The 20,402-nt window shown below is 45.5% G+C and overlaps 1 protein-coding gene across 3 annotated transcripts in view; it reads right to left on the minus strand.

Moving 5' to 3' along the window:
- Positions 1–20,402, minus strand: part of PHTF2 (putative homeodomain transcription factor 2) — a 1,638,259-nt gene that overhangs the window by 1,545,787 nt on the left and 72,070 nt on the right. The gene's annotated exons all lie outside the window — the stretch shown is intronic.

Raw genomic sequence — 20,402 nt, forward strand, 5'->3', positions numbered from 1 at the left:
AAGCAAGGGTGTGTATATCAGTGCTTAAGTTACACCTCAGTTCATTACTGTTTCACGGAAATAGTAAACAAGACAACAGCTGCTAACAAATGAATACAACCTTAATACAATTACAAATTATATTAGACATACCGTCAAATGGTAAAGCCACATAAATACTAAATTACAACATAGGTGCATTGTTGTACTTAACTCATTAGATGCCACAATACACCTACAAACACAACCAAATCACTTTCGGATATGAAAAAATCCTAAAGAAAAAGTACCCTGAGTACACAAAGGAGTGCTTTCCAATGCAGATAGCAAGGCTCCTTTTCAGAAATGAACCCACAGTGCCCGTCTAGCCTCTAGGAATCAGACTGCTGATCACTCTCCAGTCATAGTTTGGCACAACCGCACTATTCGGTAACCCAATTAAAATTTTAAATGTTTTTATTTTGGGTGGAGGAGGGTCCCAGAGGGATACTTGGGGTCTATAATCACTGGTCTTAAGCATGAAACCCATCCAAGTTAAACTCTGTTGCACTTCACTGTTTGCTCTTGGTTTGCCAACTAGGCTGCAACCAATATGTGAATTAACACCCACATTAAATTTATTAGTCGGACTGGTATTGAGTATGCACAGTACTTAAGGCTGCATAAACTTAATTTTAATAATTTATTTTGGGAAAATACAAGACAGAACCCTTTTAGCACTTGTTCTAAATGTTAACTGTAAATAAGCCTCTAAACAAATAAAATACATTTTGTGGCTGACTCAAATTCACACATGCAAATCAACATTCCAGGCTTTAACCTGATATAAAATACAGGCCCGCAGTTTATATACAGAGTTGATAGCACACATGATATTACACACACACACCAAACTAGTGAAATGCAGCAAAAGCAAACAATTAAGTATTTTAGAAAAGTTAAACAAATGTGTTCCACAACAACATAAGACATCATGGTCATTTCATTTTACATGTTACATGAAAATGCACACAGCACTACAAATAAGAATAGTCAAAAAGATCAGTGGCGAACAGAAAACCCTGCAAAATGTAGTATAACAAAGTACTACTTGTCTACCACTATGTCTGAAACAAAGCAAAGGTTCTAAAGGACATGGTAGTTTCTCTCCAAAATGCATTAATACATTCACAGGGTTTTGTATGCAAAAGTTCACTGAATGTGCAGCATAACTAAAGTCCTGATCTACAGTCAGGTTACCATGTAAACCCATTTGTTTGACAGTTAAATTATTCTTTAAGCCAGTTTCACTTTACATATCCACCATGCTTCACAAATAAAAGAGGTAGGTATGTGGTTAGCTTGTCTGCCTGCTGCTTCACTTTGAAATCTGAGATATTATCAAGCAATAATCTCAACTGTTGGGCAATCTGCTTTAGTGTCTCAGACATACATAATCAGTTGCTACAATAAATGAGCATTTATTCTGTCAAAGCTCCATACACTGAATCTTCCCCAAGGCTTCTTTCAAGGAATGCAACTAACTCCCCATATCTATTTATGCCTGATTGTAGTACTCTTCCTATGCTGTGAAGCTTGCATCTTGGAAAAAACTAACAAGCCTGTTGCCATTAGCTTTAGTATGTGCTATAATAAACAACTACAACAAACTTGTTAAATTAAAACACTCCATTTGATGTCACCTGTATTGCACCCGTATTGCAGTTACAATGAACAAGGAGCATAATTTTACTGAAATGAAAAAAAAAAAATCACATCCGATTTGAGACATCAGTTATTGGAATATTTATGAATGCAAAATGGAGGCTGCAAACTATGCAAATTATGAACTGTGAAATGGTTGAATTTTTTTTTCATTTTACATTTCGTAACAAAGTTAGTTAACTGTTCAAAAGACAATTTTCAGCCGCAACAAGGGCCAGGGGCGTAAACATACAATAAAACAGATTTGCAAACAGGTTTACCTATAATCATTAAAACAGATCAATAAAACAATTAAAAAAAATAAATAGTGTGCCTGCTGAAATTCAGAAGACTGCAATTATGATGTTCAGAGCAGAAAATGTGGTTCAAATCTATGCCAGCTCAAATGATGGGAGTACCTTGGAGTATTCCCCTTATTCCAGGGCACACCTGTGTTTTGTTTTTATTTATTTATTGTTAGTAGCAGAGGTATAAGGAAGCATAGCCCCACACCACCATGGGTGAGGGGAAGGATGAAACAGAACCTTGCAAAAATATGCCACTTTTTTTTTTGTTTGTTTGAATTAATGTGCCTGAAGTTTCAAAGCATGCAAAACTGAGCCTGGCACTTTTGGATAGGGTTGTCACTATACAACTAAGAATATGTGTAACATATGCAATTATATTTACAACTAAAAAGGAGACACACAATACATTTACAATGCTATCAAGTAATTAGTGAGGCATGAAAATGCAGGCAAAGGATGGAAAACACAAACAGAGGTGAGTCACTTTACTAAGTGCCTACATCTAAAAGAGTCTGATATTTAATGCAGTACAGCTGATCTAAAAGACAGCAAAGATGAATAATCTAATGTTAGTGGTTAGACCGTTCCAAACAGCAGGCGTAAATAATAGGTAGATTGTTCAGAAAAAAGAAGTTATGTACTCACCATAACGTTCCATCTGAGTAGGTAAACTTCATTTGTCAGCAATCTGTGGGTTTCGGATCCGAGCAGCATACCAAGCAAAAGATCCGAGCTCCAAGCTCCTCCCCCCCCTACCCATACTACACTGCAACCTCCTTCCAATCCTCATATCGAGTTTGCCACTCCACACGTGACACCAACAAACTAACCTGAGACCCCTAAACCAAGGATAAACCTCCAGCTCGTGAACTCCGAACATAGAGTTCAGCAAAAATAACGCCAAGGTAAGGGGGAAGGAGGGAGGGACGGTTGCTGACAAATGAAGTTTACCTACTCAGATGGAACATTATGGTGAGTACATAACTTTATCTGAAGTAGTTAACTTCATTTGATCAGCAACCTGTGGGACAGAGTCCTCAGCTACCCAAAATCTTGGGAGGCCCTTAAGGAAGGATATTCCGGAGCACTGCAGAGCCAAAGGAAGCCCTTCCTCTAAACACCAAATCCAGTTTATAATGAGTAATGAAGGTGTGAGAAGACGCCCAGGTAGCCGCTGAGCAAATGTCATCCAGGGAAACCCTAGACCAGAATGCTGAAGACGTTGCCATAGAACGTGCAGAATGAGCATGAACTCCTGCTGGTCCTGGTAAACCAAGCTCTCTGTATGCTTGTAGATTCACTTTTGAAACTGGTTTCCCTAAAAAGGGCTTAGCAAACGAAACAAAAGTTGATCAGATTTAAGAAAGGCCGCGGTCCTGTGTAAATGAAAACGTAACTGCCTGTGAACATCCAGCAAATGAAGTTTGTATTCCCCTTTGTTCTGAAAATTAGGGAAAAAGACAGGCAAATTAATGTTGGTCTCAGAAGCAATTTTAGGGAGGAAGGATGGATTAGTCCGGAGAGACACCGTCCTTATGAAACACAAGATATGGGGGTTTCGTACAAAGGAGCTTGAAGCTCCGACACTCTCCTTGCTGAAGTTATCGCTACCAGAAAAGCCGTCTTCCATGACAAAAATTTTAGATCAACTGATGCAGAGGGCTCGAAAGGAGGCACAACTAAGGCCTGAAGAACCGCAGTCAGATCCCATGGTGGGGACGGAAAAGTACTGCAAGCTCTAGGCTTCATGGCATCCTGCATAATTCTGGTCCCTCATGCCAGACTGCATATGAGAAAACTACAGTGGTACCTAAGGAATTTGTGGTCCCAACACAAGCACAGCCTGGGGACAGGTCTCAGAAGAAAAGTGCCTTTCAAAAAGGTCTTACAAATTCTGGCAGCAGCGAGAGAGCCTAAATTGTCACCTACATGGAAAGGAGAAATAGCGGCCAGCTGGACCTTCACTGTGGAAGAGCTGGCTCCTTGTTGGAAGATATGAGAAACAAAAAGTCTAATATCGCTGGGATTGGAGCGGTAAAAGAATCTAGATTTCTCTGTGAAGCCCAAATGGAGAAGCATCTCCATTTGCTACAGTAAATTTTCCTGGTAGAGGATTTATGTGCCGCAACCAAGATAGATTTAACAGGAGAAGAGATCCTGGGAGTCCTAGCAACTAGTGGAACTGGAGCAGCCAAGCTGCGAGCTTCAGGCTGTCCAGATTCGTGGGAAGCATTCCAGAGAGATGACGAATCAGATCCGGAATGGGATCCAAGGTGGAGCTATGAGATGAGACCGTAGGCAGGGGAACCAGACTTGACGAGGTCAGAATGGGGCTATGAGGATCAATCTGCTCTCCAACCGGCGTGCTTTCTGTAAGAACTTTATCTTGAACAGAAGTGGGGGATAAGCATAAAGAAGACCGGGTGGCCAAGCATGAACAAGAGCGTCTCTGGGGGGCTTCCCCTTCAGGGGGATTCGAGCAAAAAACTCATTGCACTTTGCGTTGGAAGGCGATGCGAAGAGATCGCAGCAAGGATGACCCCACTTGAGGAAGATCTGTTCTGCTACACAAGGGTTCAGAGACCACTCGCAGGGAGAAAGGATAGTTCTGCTCAATTTGTCCGCCAAGATGTTGGACCAACCCAGAATGTGCGTTGCTATCAGAAAGCGGTTGGTGGAGATCGCCCATTCCCAGACTCTCATGGCTTCTAGGCAAAGGGGATAAGACTTGGTTCTCCCCTGTTTGCTGATATACCAGACCACCAACATATTGTCAGACTGGATCGCAACAGTTCCCAGAGGGAGATAAGCATGAAGGGCCTGCAACGCTAAACGGACTGCTCATCTCTAGAACATTTATATGCAGAACAGTCTCGTTTTGAGTTCACGTGCCTTGAACAGTCCTGCTCGAACAATGCCCACCCCACCCTAGGCAGGAGGCATCCGTGGTCACCGTGGCTTGGAGCACAAGAAAGGGACACCCCTCCTGCAGATTCCGAGATTGGAGCCACCATGTGAGAGAATTTCTGCACACACTGCTCAGAGGGATCGGAAAATCTAGAGGTTGATGAAGAATCGACCACTGAACTTGCAACGTCCACTGTAGAATTCTCATATGCAAACAAGCACAAGGGATCAGGTTGATAGCTGCTGCCATGGACCCTAAGGCTCTCGAGGACTAATTCTGCAGGGAGTGCAGAGGACTGCAAAAGCGCTAACACATGAAGTGCCAGGCTGTGTAGTCTGTCTGGGGTTGAGAATGCCCTGGCCTGACGAGAATCTATTCTCGCCCCTATGAAGTCTAAAACTTGAACAGGTTGAAGGGAAGACTTCCTGAGATTTATGGTAATCCCTAGCCGAGGTGATATCCGGAGAAAGAAAACTCTGGCTAGTAAGAGTAGATGCCTGGTGGGGGCAGTGAGGAGTCAGTCATCTAGGTACGGAAAGACCTGAATGCCCTGAAGTCTCGGGTGGGCCACTACAACTGCCATGCCCTTGGTGAACACCCTGGTGGCTGTGGTGAGACCGAAGGGTTAGTCCCTGAATTGATAATGACTGGCCCCTAGCCGAAAGAGGAGGAACCTCCTGAACTGCCTGTCCATCAGAATATGGTACACATCCTTGAGGTTTATCGAGCACAGCCAATCTTACTCCTGCAGGAAGGGCAGGATGGATTGAAGCGTGACCATCCGGAACATTTCCCTGGGAACAAACAGGTGCATTGTTGATAGGTCGCGAATCGGTCTTAGGTGCAGTGCCTTTTGGCACCAAAAAGAACCTGGAATAGATGCCTGATCCAGACTGGTCTGGGGGCACCTGCTGGATGGCTCTTTTTTCTAGTAGCTTTTGTATTTCCAAGGCCGCGGCCTCCCTCTGAGTGGGTAGGACATCCGGGAGGCACCTTGTGTAAGCGGGCTTGTTTATGAAGGGAATAGAATAGCCTCTGGATATTATTCGAAGCACCCAGCGATCTGTCATGATGGACTCCCATTAGGCTAGGTGCATCAAAAAACACCCCCCCCCCCGACTGCCTCCAGAGAGGAACAGTCGGGCAACCGCTCAGGATTGCTGCGCGGGTTGCTCTAAAAAAAGGTTCACGTGACCCGAAGTTCTTTGACCCTCCTCTGCCTCTGGGCCGGCGTCCACCTTGTCCCCCTCTGCCTCTGGGGGAGGAGGAGTCCTGAGCATTCCGGGACTGCTGAGTTTTCTGGAACCACAGCTTCTTTTGCCCTCGCTGGTTCCTGGAAAAGGACCTTTGAGGGTTAGAGAAGCGGATCCCAACGGCGGACAGCGTCTTCTGTCTTTCTCGCTCTGGACAAGCATATCGTGGACAATCTTCCCGAACAGGGTCAAACAGTGAAAGGGTGCATTAGCGAAGGACCCTTTGAAGGGTTTTGAGAAGTCGCAAAGACGGAGCAAGGCATGACGCCTCAAGGCGATTCCGGACCTGCTAGCCCTAGCGGCTCCATCGGTGGCATGAGAGAGTAAATGCATGGACATATTGGACACAGACTTGAGAGTGGCCATACGAGCAGAGAAGGTCCGTTTATCCTTGGCCGACATGGACTCCAGGGGAAACTCAGCGTACTCTTTCACGAGGTCCCGCTGCAGTCGAATTACGTGGGCCAAATAATTCAGCGCCCTTATAGTAAAGGTGGCTGAAGCAAAAGTCCGCTTTCCAAGACTGTCCATAGCCCTGGACTCCTTATCTGGGGGGGGGGGGGTGGACAGAGGAACTTTCTTGGGCGAGTTCCTTCTTTGTGGCCGCTGCCGCCACCACCGTGGCATCAACCAGGGAACCTTTGTTAGAAGAAGCTCTATCTGCCAGTGGACTCAATATTTTGTCGGGCCTTTTGGGTATAGGCTCCAGAGTGTCTGGTTAGTTCCAAGCTCTAGTGGTGATAAGGTCCACCAGAGGGTTGGCGGGGGGGGGGGCATCCAAGAGGTAGATGGGCCTGTGTCGAATGCCTCCAGGAATACGGACTCGTCAGAGGAAGGTTTTTGGGCAGACCAGCCCCCCCCCCCCCCGGCAAAGGATTTACATAATGTCTCCAAAGGAGACATCTTTGGGGGGCGATATGGGGGAACCTTCCCCTTCCTCCAAGTCAGTATCCTAAGTGAGGGACTCGGGGGAGTCCAAGTGCCTCCTTCTACACTGGTGTTTGTGAGGGACCTCCTCGGGTGGACTCTCCGGGGAGGGCTCACAAATGGTTGTGTGTTCCTCCAAGGGAACTGTCTGGGGCACAATAGACACAGGCTGTCCCTGGGGGGACTGGATGACGGAAGACAAACCCAGCTGCGAAGGAGCAGGGATGGACCCCGAGGACAGAGTGAGGGGTCTCATTCCTCAAAGAGAACCCTCTCCACAATGTCGAATGCCGAGGGAGAAAGTACAGTTTTGTACCTACCATAAATGTAGATGTCCGATAGGAATGCATCTGCAGTCATTACAAATGGGTTGTCCTGTCGTCAGGCAGCCCTTCGGTCGGCCGGATTCCAAAGTCTGGGTCTGGCCTCGGCTGGTGTCGCACTTCACCCGACGTCATAGCTGCAGTTATTCGGGTATAAAGGCATCAGCCGACGCCATTTTCCTCAGTGTTTCTTGCCCCAGATGCCAGGTGCCCTCTTGGAAGGCTAAATTTGGATAAATGCCAATGATTCCAAATAGTAGAGAGCAAACACAAAAAATAAACATGTATGTACATATATACAAACAAATACACCATAATAGATCCACCCCCAAGCTAGCTGAAGGCTGGCAAATACCCTAGGAGTACCTCAGATGGGAAGGTGGGTGGGTAATCCTGACTGCAGATGCATTCCTATCGGACATCTACATTTATGGTAGGTACAAAACTGTACTATGTCCTTCAAGGATACATCTGCAGTCATTACAAATGGGTAGAATACCATAGCTAAACAAGGGGAGGAAGAAAGAGTAGAGATTATGGTGTAGCTAGGATCCCTTGCAAAACAGCAGTGGCAAAACCTGCTCGGGATCTAGAGTATAAAGGTAAATTGTAATGCTTGGCAAATGTATGCACGGAGGTCCAAGTAGCAGCCTCTATAATGCCCTTGGTAGCCACTCCTCGTAAGAAAGCTGTGGTAGTGGCTGCAGCCCTTGTGGAGTGAGGCCTGATGTTCTCTGGGGTTTTCTTTCCATGGTAGGAGTAACAAAATCTAATGCAATTTCCTATCCATTTGGAGATTGTCTGTTTTGAAATTGGTTTTCCTTCCTTTCCTGTGGCATATGCTACCAGAAGCTGGTCAGTTTTTCTATTGGACTTAGTCCTGTCCAGGTAGTAGCGTAACTGTCTGTGTACATCCAAGGTATGCAAAAGTCTTTCTCCCCTGTTCTGTGGGTTTAGGAAGAATGTAGGTAGGTGGATAGCCTGATTTAATGGCACTCTGGATACCACCTCAGGCATAAATGTAGGATTTGTTCTCATGGACACTCTATCTTGATGGAAGATCAGGAAGGGTTGCACTGCCATTAATGCCTGTAGTTCAGAGACCCTTCTTGCTGAAGTTATTGCCAGCAGGAAAGCAGTCTTCCAGGATAAGTATTGTAATTCTGCTGTTGCTGCTGGCTCGAAAGGAGGAAGTGTCAATTTTTCTAGCACAAAGTTCAAGTCCCATGCTGGCAATGGTGGTTTCCTGGGAGGTTTTACATTTTTAATTCCTCTCAGAAACTGTCTGAGCAGGGGATGAGAGAAGACAGGAGGATCCAAGCTGTATTGTGCTGAAATAGCTGATGCATGTATCTTGATGGAAGAATAGGACAGGCCTGTGTGGAAGAGCTCTGCCAAGTACTCTAGGATGTTGGCCATGTTTACCAGAGTCACATCTTCTCCCTTTGCAGTACTCCAAATGAGATATCTTTTCCATTTTGCTGCATAATTCTTTCTTGTTGAAGGTCTGCGAGCCTCCAGGATTATGTCTTTAACCCTTTGGGATAAATTTGGGTTATTTTCTGTTATGTAATGTTCCAGGCAGTTAGCTGCAGAGTTTTCAGGTTTGGATGCAGGATGTTGTAGTTGTTCTGTGTTAACAGTAATGGGATTAGGGGTAGTGTCCATATTTGTTCCCGAGACATGCTCCTCAGCAATGGGTACCAATGTTGTCTTGGCCAGTCTGGAGCTATCAGGATGATCCTTGGACGGTCCTATCTTCAGAAGCACCTTGTGCATCAAAGGAAGTGGTGGAAATGCGTATGCTGTCAGGTTTTTCCAACTGAAAGATAGGGAGTCCACCTTCCAAGCAAGTGGGTGGTACGTCCTTGTGCAGAATTTCTTTAGCTGGTGATTGAATGGGGATGCAAACAAGTCTATTTGTGGTAATCCCCATTCCCTTGTGATGGCTTTGAAGATGTCCGGATGAAGCATCCATTCGTGGGCATCTGTGGTTGTTCTGCTTAATATGTCTGCTAGAATGTTTTCTTTTGCCGGTACAAAAATTGCTTGTAACTGAATGTTGTAGCTCAGTGCCACATCCCATAGGTCCAGTGCCAGCCGGCATAAAGGATATGAATGGGTGCCTCCCTGTTTGTTGATGTACCACATAACTGTGGTGTTGTCTGTCCTTATCATCAACTGACCTTCTTGGAGAAATGGTCTGAATGACTGGATTGCCAATTTTACTGCCAGCATTTCCTTTAGATTTATGTGTAGGCAGTTGGTCTTGAGTCCATAAGCCTTGTATGCACTTGCCCAGCATGTGTGCCCCAACCGAGGTCTGAGGCATCTGTCGTGATGGTTTGGCTTGGTTGGCTTTTGCAGAAGGGCAATCCTGCGTTTGATAGACAGGCCTGAGCCCACCATAGGAACTCTTGTTTCAGGCATGGGATTATTGGGATTTTGGTTTCTAGGCTGTGCTTGTGTTGGGACCACAAATTCCTTAGGTACCACTGTAGTTTTCTCATATGCAGTCTGGCATGAGGGACCAGAATTATGCAGGATGCCATGAAGCCTAGAGCTTGCAGTACTTTTCTTGCAGTTAGGTGGTTCTGCTTTGTTAATGCCAAGAAGTAGAGAGGCAGTTGCTCTTTCTTTTCTGCAGTTAGGAATGCCATTTGTTTTGATGTGTCCAGCTCTGCACCCAGAAAGGTTATTCTTTGGGATGGAATCAGCCTTGACTTTTTATATTGACTGTATATCCCAAGGCTTGCAGCAGGTAAATGACTCTTTGTAAGTCTTCTGCTAGCTTGCTTTTGTTGTCCGCTTGTATCAGGCAGTCGTCCAGGTAGGGATAAATTTGGATTCCCTGAAGTCTGCAATGAGCAATTACTGATGCCAGGCATTTCGTGAACACTCTGGGCGCAGTAGATAAGCCAAAGGGCAATGCTGAAAATTGATAATGCTCTGATCCTGCAAGAAATCTGAGGTATCTTCTGCAAATTGGTCTTATGGGGACGTGCAGGTATGCCTCCTTGAGATCTAGAGTTACCAGCCAAGACTCCTTGCCCAGCATGGGAAGAAGCTGCTGTAGGGTCAGCATTTTGAATTTTGGAACAATAAGGAATGTGTTTAAAGCGGACAGGTCTAGAATGGGTCTCCATTTGTTTTCTTTTCTTGGTACCAGGAAGAGTCTGGAGTAAAATCCCTTTCCTTGCTCCATAGATGGTACCTTTTCCACAGCTCTCATTCTTAATAGCTGAGATATTTGTTTTAGAGCTTCTGTCCTTTGAGTAGGTGGTAGGTTTGGCATTCCTCTCTTCCCTGGTAGAGTATGGAAATGGAACCTGTAACCTTGGTCTATAGTTTGCAAAATCCATTTTTCCCTTGTGATGCAATGCCAGTTTTTTGAAAATAAGGTTAATTTTCCACCTAAGGGTGCTTCTAGTTGTTCCCTGGTAGGCGGTGCCACTGTCAAGTCACTGTGATTGAGGTGTTATAGTGGTGGTAGCTGCGTCCGTGCCTCACTGGTTGTTACCTTGCCATTGGCGTCCCCTGTAGGCACCCCTGGATTGGTTTCTGCCTCTTGAACGCCTATTCCTGCCTCTTTGAGCCTTTGAGGAGTCCGGAAAGGACCAATTCTTGGAGGGCCAGTTCCTGCTAAACCTTGGAGGTTGAACCTATAAGAAATCTTTCACCGTTTGTACAGATTTCGCCTTCTCTTCCATCTTTTTTAGTACCTGCTGAGCAGGGGAACCAAATAAATTGACCTTGTCCATGGGTGCATCCAAAAGCTTTGATTTGACATGGTCTGGTAATGCCTGTTCTTTCAACCATGCATGTCTCCTGATAACTGTGCCAGTCATGGCTGATCTAAAGGAAGCCTCCAGTGCATCATAGCCACATTTTAAAGAATGGTTACTAACCTGCTGTATGTTATGTACCATTTCCTAAACATATTTTTTTATCTAAAGATTCTTCAGAGGAAAGCTTTTTAGTTAACTGGTCAAGCATAAACTCTTGATATTGAATCATATGAAATTGGCAGTTCAAAGCCCTAGCTGACAAGGTAGCAGAAGTGTAAACTTTTTTACCCCATCTCTCTAAGGACCTGGATTCCCTTTCAGAGGGGAGGGGGTTTTTAGAAGTAGCAGCTACAGCTTTAGGGCCCTGGGCAATAGTCTCTGGATCTGCAAAAGGAGCCTTGTATAAATGGTGATGAGTGTCCGGGACCCTGTAGAACCTATCGGGCTTAGCAGGAGCCGGAGGTAATGAATCAGGAGCAGTGCAAGCATCATTAAATGCATCATCTACAACAGAAAGAACTGGAGGTATAGCTAAAGGCCTATGTTGTGGCAAATGTAGAAAGGTTCTAAGCCTTTTTCTGGAGTCTGAGAAATCTTGGCCCTGCCACTGAAATTGTTCCCTCATAGCATGCAAGGTTTCCCCAAAGGAAAATTCCTCAGGTGGAGAGGCTGAAGGAATGGACTCTTCCGCATCAGAGTCTTCGTAAGGAGAATAAGAAGCCTCAGGAAGGTCTGTATGTTCTGATTCATCAGAGGAACCATCAGTGGATACTGGTTCAGGGGGCTCTGCTCTAGGTCTCTTTTCTGGAGGTGGGAGAGAGGACCTGTCTGGATGAGGCTGGGATCCACAAATTAAAGAAATTAAATCCTCAGCCAAAGAAAGCATATGAGAGCTAGTGCTGGGCCTGTGTGAGGGGGGTTTGGCAGGCACAGATTTTGAAGCTTTGGCTGCTTTAGCCCTGGCAAAGGCCTTAATAGACATGGCTGCAGGAGGCCTAGCAGCTCCACATGCAGGGGTTGAAATATCCAGGGGAATTGTGTCTGATAATTCCTGAGAAACCGCAACAGAAGACTGGATTTCAGAAGCTGATTCTACCAGGTTAGAGGAGGCCTCGGTAGAAGGCATGGTTTCGGCTGGAGAAAGAACCGCTTGCTCGGTTTCGGCCGAAACAGAGACACTCGCGGTTTGCTTAATCGCGGTTTCGGCCGAGACCGCGGACCACGAGTGTCGGTCCTTTTCTTTTTGTTTTTTGGAAATTTGCGTTGTCGGAGGATCCGACGGCATAATGTAGGCAAAAAGCCGAAAATTTGTTCAGCAAACTCCGACCGGCGTCTAAGCGTCAGTCGGTTAAAAGAAGCGCAGGCTAGACAAGCTGCTACGTCGTGGTCCAAACAATGTATACAGTAGGAGTGGAAATCTTTATGAGGTATTTGTTTCCCACAAGACAAACAGTTATTCACTTTCTCTGACATCGGCTGAGGCATGAAAGAGTCCCCAACGGGGTACTTAGCTTTTTAGAAGTCTTCGAAGTAGTATTCGGTAGTAGTAATCTCTGGATCAGACCGACCGGCACTTGCGAACAGCTTCTGCTTCGGGCACCACGCGGCAAGAAGGACTGAGGAAAATGGCATCGGCTGATGCCTTTATACCCGAATAACTGCAGCTATGACGTCGGGTGAAGTGCGACACCAGCCGAGGCCAGACCCAGACTTTGGAATCCGGCCGACCGAAGGGCTGCCTGATGACAGGACAACCCATTTGTAATGACTGCAGATGCATCCTTGAAGGACATCTGGCCTCCCTGAAACTGGTAGTGAGGGTAGCCGAAACCCTCGGATCTGACGAAGAGATCGGAGCCGAAGTTGGAATGGCCGGACCCGAAGGGATGGTATGCCCCGACCACAACGGGATTCAATGCCCAACTCTCGACTCAGAGAGCTCAGATCTGAAAGCGGATCCGACAGACTCAAGGGCATGGCCAGCGTCGAGGCCGAAGGAACCATCGGCGCCGACCCCCTCCTCAGATCCATAGACTCAGATATCCGATGGTGGATCGGAGATCCATAGACTCAGATATCCGATGGTGGATCGGAGGAGGAGCTATTGGGGTGAAAAACAGAGCCGAACTCCCCACACCGGGAGGGGGGGCCAGAGTCAATCTGGAGGACGCCACCGACGCCGGCCGGGAGAGTCGACGCAAAGATGACCTCGAGGGTGGTCTAGCCTCCTCCTCCGGCTCCGGAGAAAAACGTGGTGAACGGAGCAGAGGAGAGGATGGCCTGGTAACTTTCACAGGAGACAAGATCACCTTAGCGGGAGGGGCCAATGGATCCAACTCTGCCTGTCGCTTGCGGCCCCTCTATCTTTATCCTTTTCTTTCTCTAAACTTCTCTGTCACCCAGTGTTTTTCTTTTACTTTGTCTTCCTTGGCCTCTCTCTCTCTCCCTGTGGTAAGGTGGGAGGGTGAGCCGGGAGAAGGGCCTGAAGACTGAACAGCCACAGCTGTGGCTGGTGAGGAAGCAGCAGAAGAGGCAGAAGTTGATTCTGCAGTTAGAAGACCCGCCAGAATTAACTTGTTCCTGCGATCCCGCAGGGCTCGGGGGTTGAAGGCCGCACAGATCTTGCAGCCGGAAGACAAATGGGCCATCCCCAAGCAAACTGCACATAGAGTGTGACCATCGGCTGGTGACAGCTTAAGGCCACACTCTGTGCACTTAGAGAAAGTCACTTTGACTTTCCGACATATTGGGGAACACACACACACACACACACACACACACACACACACACACACACACACACACTCTACAGGCGGGAAAGTCGGCCTACACTAACAAAAAAACAATAATTATCGTAAACGGAGAGAGAGAAACTAATAATTATTTCTAAAATTATCAAAAGGGGCACACACAGACCTAGGCTTGCCACCCCTCTGTTTTTTTTCCGGACTATCAGGAAATCAAACTGATTCTCCGGTAGTCCGGAAAACACTGTACAAACTCCGGTATTCTGTTTCAAAAAGGAAACAGACTATCGGAGTTTGTAAATCGGCTGATTTACTATGCTTTTTTTTTTTTTTTTTTTTTACAGAAAAGCATAGCAAATCAGCCAAAAGCAGGCGGCGGGAACGAAAAACGAGGGCGTTCCCATTGAGTGATGCTGTCGTGACATCACAAAATAGGCGGTATGTTGGCGGGAGAGGGGGTGGGGTGGGCGGGGTTACTGGTGACGCGAGGGGCATAGCTTGGCTCCGGTTTTAGCCGTGAACGAAGGTGGCAACCCTACACAGACCAAAGTTTTCAAAAAAAAAAAAACCCTGACACTTGCCTGGAGCTCAAAAATTCCATGCTGGCAAAGCCGCGGCAAATGAGATCTGGGGATTGGAAGGAGATTGCAGTGTAGTATGGGTAAGGGGGAGGAGCTTGGATCTTTTGCTTAGTATGCTGCCAGCTCGGATCAGTATCTGATCCGAAACCCACAGGTTGCTGATAAAATTAAGTTAACTACTTCAGATAGCTCTTTCAGAGACGGACAAAGATTACTGATAAAGGGTATGACCATAAGCAGACTGAAACCTTAGTTGAAGTTATAGAAATAGAGATAGGAGACTGAAAGGCAAAAAAGGACGAAGTTAATAAAAAGTACTTTACAGAGGGTTATGTACAGAAGTAAGGTAGCTCCTTCACTGAAAGAGAAAATGTTAACAGAATTCAAAAGCAAGAACGATTAAATGATACAACTTCTGTAGAGACTTTTGAAGGGTCAAAGTATGGTGAGAGTTTCCAAGGGCAACTAAGAGGTACATAAAAATATTCAAAGTCTCAAATTAGTACATTATCTGCTGCTGATGCAGGATTATGTGCATTAAGAAAGCAGGTTATTTGCTATGCTTAAAACAACGGTGACAGTGAATGAGAAATACATACCTGAAGCTAAGAGAGGAGGTGATGATAAGGGTCTATATATTTGTGGCTGCTAGCTTGTTCATAGGTGTGTTAGGCTATTGGCCCTGGAGCCTTTACAAGCCTAGCCCATAGAAGTGCCCTGGCATCATGCTGCCTGCAGTTAGTTCCCAGTGCCTTTATCAAGTAGAGCTACTGAAGTGATCCCCGGGGTGAACTTTCTATTACCAATCTACTCGTCAAGATTTCTCTTGAAGAGGGACAGCAAGGTGCTCTGCTTCACATGTATGGGAAGTCTATTCCAGAGCATGGGCAGTCTCTGGGTGAAGAACCCGTGCCTCCAGCATGTTCTGTTGACTATGGTAATGAGGCTGAGGTCTCTGGAGCATGTGGTGCAGAGGGATTGGGATTTCTTTAGATGTAGCATTCCTAACGGAGCTGGGTCAGACATGGCTTTGTAAGTCAAGCAGAGATCGCCTCAAAGTAGGCGATATGAGACAGAGAATTTCTGGATTTTTTTTATTCTGTCCATGTAGGACATTTCTTTAAAATGCCTAGGATCCTCTTCGTGAGGTACTTTTGTGGCCTCTAGCTGTTGCAGGTGTCTAGTGAGGTACATGCCAAATGGGGCATTATACTCTATGATTGGTCTAATGAGGGAAGAGTACAGAGAGAGGATGACCTCTTACTTCCCGGATGCAAAATCCTTGGTAATGAGATGTGCCACACAGAAGGACTTTGACCATATTGGCAATGTGGTGGTCGAACGAGAGGTTGCTGTCAACCTGCATCCCCAGATCTCTTATAAAGCCTTCAGTGTTCACTGGGCTCCCATCGATGTGGTAATTAGTGGGTACTGAGTTTTTACCAAAGGGGATGACGATGCATGTTTTGGTGTTAAGCTTAAGGCCATGATTTCAATGCCAGTCATTGATATCAGTGAGGCCTTTATGTAGGATGTCTGCATCGCTTGGGGAGTTAATAACTGCTCCCAACTTGCAGTCATCTGTGAACCTGGTCAGCCAGAGTTGCTTTGTGTTGGCCTGGACTTCTGAGCAGTAGATGCCGAACAGGAGAGGACCCAGGATCAATCCCTGTGGGACTTCACTCATGACTGGTCAGCAGTCCTACTTGGAGTTTCCTACTTTCCCACTGTGTGTTCTGTGATCCAATTTGCAACCCACCTAGTGATATACGGGTTGATACCTACTTTGATGAGTTTATCAATAATTCCAGAGTGAAGAATGGTGTCAAAGGCCTTGGCCAGATCGAGGTAGGCTGTATGCACTACATTACCTTCATTCACAGCCCTGGTGACTGACTAAAAGAAGTCAACCAGGTTCAGCAGGCATTACCTCCCTTTCACAAAGCCAAACTGCATGGGGTCCAGAGTTTGGAGATTTCCTATATCTTTGTTGATCAGTTCCATGATGATGCACTCCGTAGCTTTACAAATCAAACTGGTCAGGCTAATGGGGGGAATATTCCCAGGGTTTGCAGTTGCTCCCCCTTTATGGAGGGAGATGGCTGTAGCAGTGCACCATTCGGTAGGGACAAAGCTCAAGGTTTGGCTGTGACTGAACAGAGCACACAGATGTGGTGCCAATTCGCTTTGTAGTTCATGTAGAACACAGCCAGGGATATTATTGGGTCCCTTGGAAGCTGTATTATTGGCAATGCAGCTTTAACCTGTGGTGCAGTAATGTTGGGTGCCTGGTATTATGATTGGTCCTTGGCGGGGGGGGGGGGGGGGTAAAGTTGGCACTGAATCTGTCAGCCAGTATGTTGGCAATATCTGATAGCTCAGTATCGGGAATTATACTGCGCAGTAACTCAGAGCAAATCTGGGTATTGCCATGGAAGTTCCCGATATAAACTATAGAAGGCTTTGTGACTGCTTTTAGTGTGTGCCGCAATTCTGCCTTCACAGCTGGCTTTAGGAGGATTTGATGAGGGATCTCAACTTTTGTTGAGGCTAATAAGGGATTTTTTCCAGTCTTGGGACTTCACCTTTTTCTGCCACAGATTCTTCCTTCTGTTGTAGAATTTATTAATGGTAAGGAACTACCAGACTGGATTTTTTTTTTTTTTTGGAGAACAGCATCATGGTTCTGTTGGCTATGGCTAGTTCCATGCATTTATGTACATATGTTTGTACAGTGCATTGGTGTAAGATTCGGCAGTCATGCCACTATTTTCCATTGGCATGGGTGCCATGAAGTTAGCCAGCTCTGTTTTTAGGAGTCCAAAAGTCAGTTTTGGAAAAGTTTTTAAAGGTGGTTACCTTTGCAGGGGGTGTGGGGGAGATGTGGATTTCCATGGTGATTAGTTTAAGGTCGGATCTGATCAGGGATGGATTGACTATTGGTGCAGACCAACGGTCGCCCATGTTAGTAATAATCGGGTCAAGGATGCTGCTTCCTCTAGTGGGGGGTCATGATGAATTCCAGGAAGCATCAGGCCAGTGCATTGGTGCTTGAGTAGTTTTCCCAGTTGACGGAAGGGTAGTTGAAGTCTCCTAGTATGAGAGTGTTGGGTTGGACCTTGATAGATTCCAGGGTGCTTAAGAATGTGGAGTGAGAGTCTAGGGACATGGTTGGGGACCTATAGCAGGTTATGACCTGGATCGCAGTCTTACCCAATATGTTAGTTGTACCTGAAGTATTTCAGATGCGTTACGCTGGGCTACTAGTCTGGAGGTGTGCATATCCTTTATGAATATGCAGACACCACCGCCTTTGCAGCTTCAGTCCATGTTTTGGGTCTGAAAGGTGCAGAATGAGTTATAGCCAGATAGCGCAGGGCTGCTTTCTGACTCTTTAAACCAGGTCTCCATTACAGCACAAATGTTGATGTTCTCCATTTTGAGAAGTGCTTCGAGCAAGTGCATCTTGACATTTAGACTTCTAGCGTTGACAGCATGACCCTCGGATTGCATTTATTTACAGCTGTTACAGTGGTAATTTGGTCTTTGGAACACCACCTAAAAAAGGCATTTTAGATGTGGCAAGACCCTTAGCCAGTATCCAGACACCCAGGGGTGACAGATGCAGGCCATCTCTGGCAGACCAAAGTCAATCATGTCATCCCAAGCAGACAGATACTGGATCCCCTTACAATGACACCAGAAACAGACAACTGTTGAAGTCAATAATTTTTTTTGTACTGTGGTACCATTCTGGGTGATGGTAGGATACTGCTCAGGGCTAGTGTCATACCCGCCTGGGCCACATAATCCGAGAGCTCCGCCGTGTCTCTTTTTGGGTCTATATTAAATTCCCGAAAGCAGACGGTCAAATCTGATATTGTTGACATGAGAATATCGAATGCTCAGAATCTCAAGCGTGTAAATGGAAATCTCCGTAAGGGGAGATTTGCATTTACTGCAATGTAGTGCGGTCTCGGAGTTGGTATACATAAGTAGCGGGGGTGCAGGGGGGTTTACTCCCCTGCTTAAACCCATTAGGGTACTTTTTTTTTTTTTTTTTTTTTTGTCTTTTTATAAGGTCGATGTTTGAAGACATCGACCATATATTGTTGAGGTTTTCAAACGTCAATGTTATAATATAGACCCCTCTTTATGTAGTCCAGGGAACTGCGACTCTGGTCATTCACACCCACATGGACAATGACAGAGTCATACTTGCACTTGCTGTGGAGTGACCTGAATGCGTGTGTTATGTGTCGGATTCTGGCACGTGATAGACAGCTGACTGTTACCTTCTTATTCAACCTAGTGAGTGGGACATATGCGTGCCTCACTATTGAGTCACCTATGATTAGTGTATTGGGCAAGGTGTTCAGCCTTAGGGGCTTAGGTTGAGGGGCACACTGTGGAGGTGAGCTGTGTCTCCTGTGGTTTGTGCTGTGTTGTGGTGTGGTGGTAGAGTGTGTTTCTGTCTTGGAGGTCTCTACTGTTTGGGTAAATTTCTATTGAGAGCCTCCGTGAAGGTGGGTGTGTGGTTTGTGTTTTTATAGGAAAGCTGTGATAGTGGGTGATCTGGAGGGCTATGTGTTCCATGTGGTGTGGTGCAGGTGTTGACCTTCTCTTGACCAGCTAGTCCAGTCTTGGCTGGAAAGTGCATAGCTTCCAATTTGGTGATACAAGTGCATCTCTCACAACTCTAACTGTTGGGAGGTAAGAGGAAAGGGTTGTCTGTGTACATGAGGCAGTTGTTACACTGCCTCAGAATGCCCAAGTGCACCAGGTTAATAGGAGGAAGCACAGGGAACTGCACTTTAATCATGCCACGAGGGGGTGGTCATAACTATTAAGTGCTGAAGCTATTTCAGTGAAGAACGACTAGTGTTGATGGCACTTAGGTGTGCTATAACAATTGCTACAAATACCTGCTGAAGTGCAAAGCGATTAGGCTACCTGAAGTGCAAGAGAGAAAGAAAGTACAGTTGTGTACACTTACCATAAATGTAGATGTTTGAGTGTATTCATTGTTGCAGTCATCACATTTGGGTTATCTGCTTGCAATAGCCCTCAGTCGGCCCGATTATCAAAGTCCTGGGTCCTGCGTCGGGTGCTGTCTCATCTTCTGTGATGTCAGGTAGTCAGGGGTATAAAGCATGCAGCCGATGCCATTACATTTTTTGCCCCAGATGTCAGGTGCCCCCCTAATGGGAAGTAATTAAATACACACACACATACATTATATATACATATATATATATACACATACATACACACACACACACACGTATACATTATATATATATATATATATATATATATATATATATATATATATATATACACACACACACACACACATTGTATATATATATATATATATATATATATATATATATATATATATATATATATACACACACACACATATATATATATATATATATATATATATACACACACACATATATATATATATATATATACACACACACACACACACACACACACACACACACACACACACACACACACACACACACACACACACACACACACACACACACAAGGTTATACCTCGAACAAAAAAAGCAACTACACCAAAAAGCTTTTAAGCATAGTAAAGGAGCGCAGAGGTATAGCCAAAAGAAGTCAGGGGGCTGGAGGGAGGGTAAGCAGGACTGCAACAGTGAATACACTCGAACATCTATTTATGCTAAGTGTACACAACTGTACTATATGTTCTTCGTGTTTCACTGTTGCAGTCATAACATTTAGGCAGATTCTCAAAGCTAAGGATGGGAAGAGGAATTTAGATAGCATTAGGATCAGCTATAAGGCCCTGCAAGACTGCAGTGGCACAGCCAGCTCTGGATTTAGAGAAAAATTGTCAAATGGTAATGCTTGG

This window comes from Protopterus annectens, chromosome 11.part0 (assembly GCF_019279795.1).
Source record: "Protopterus annectens isolate FY-2018-M chromosome 11.part0, PAN1.0, whole genome shotgun sequence".
NCBI classification, from domain to species: Eukaryota; Metazoa; Chordata; order Ceratodontiformes; family Protopteridae; genus Protopterus; species Protopterus annectens.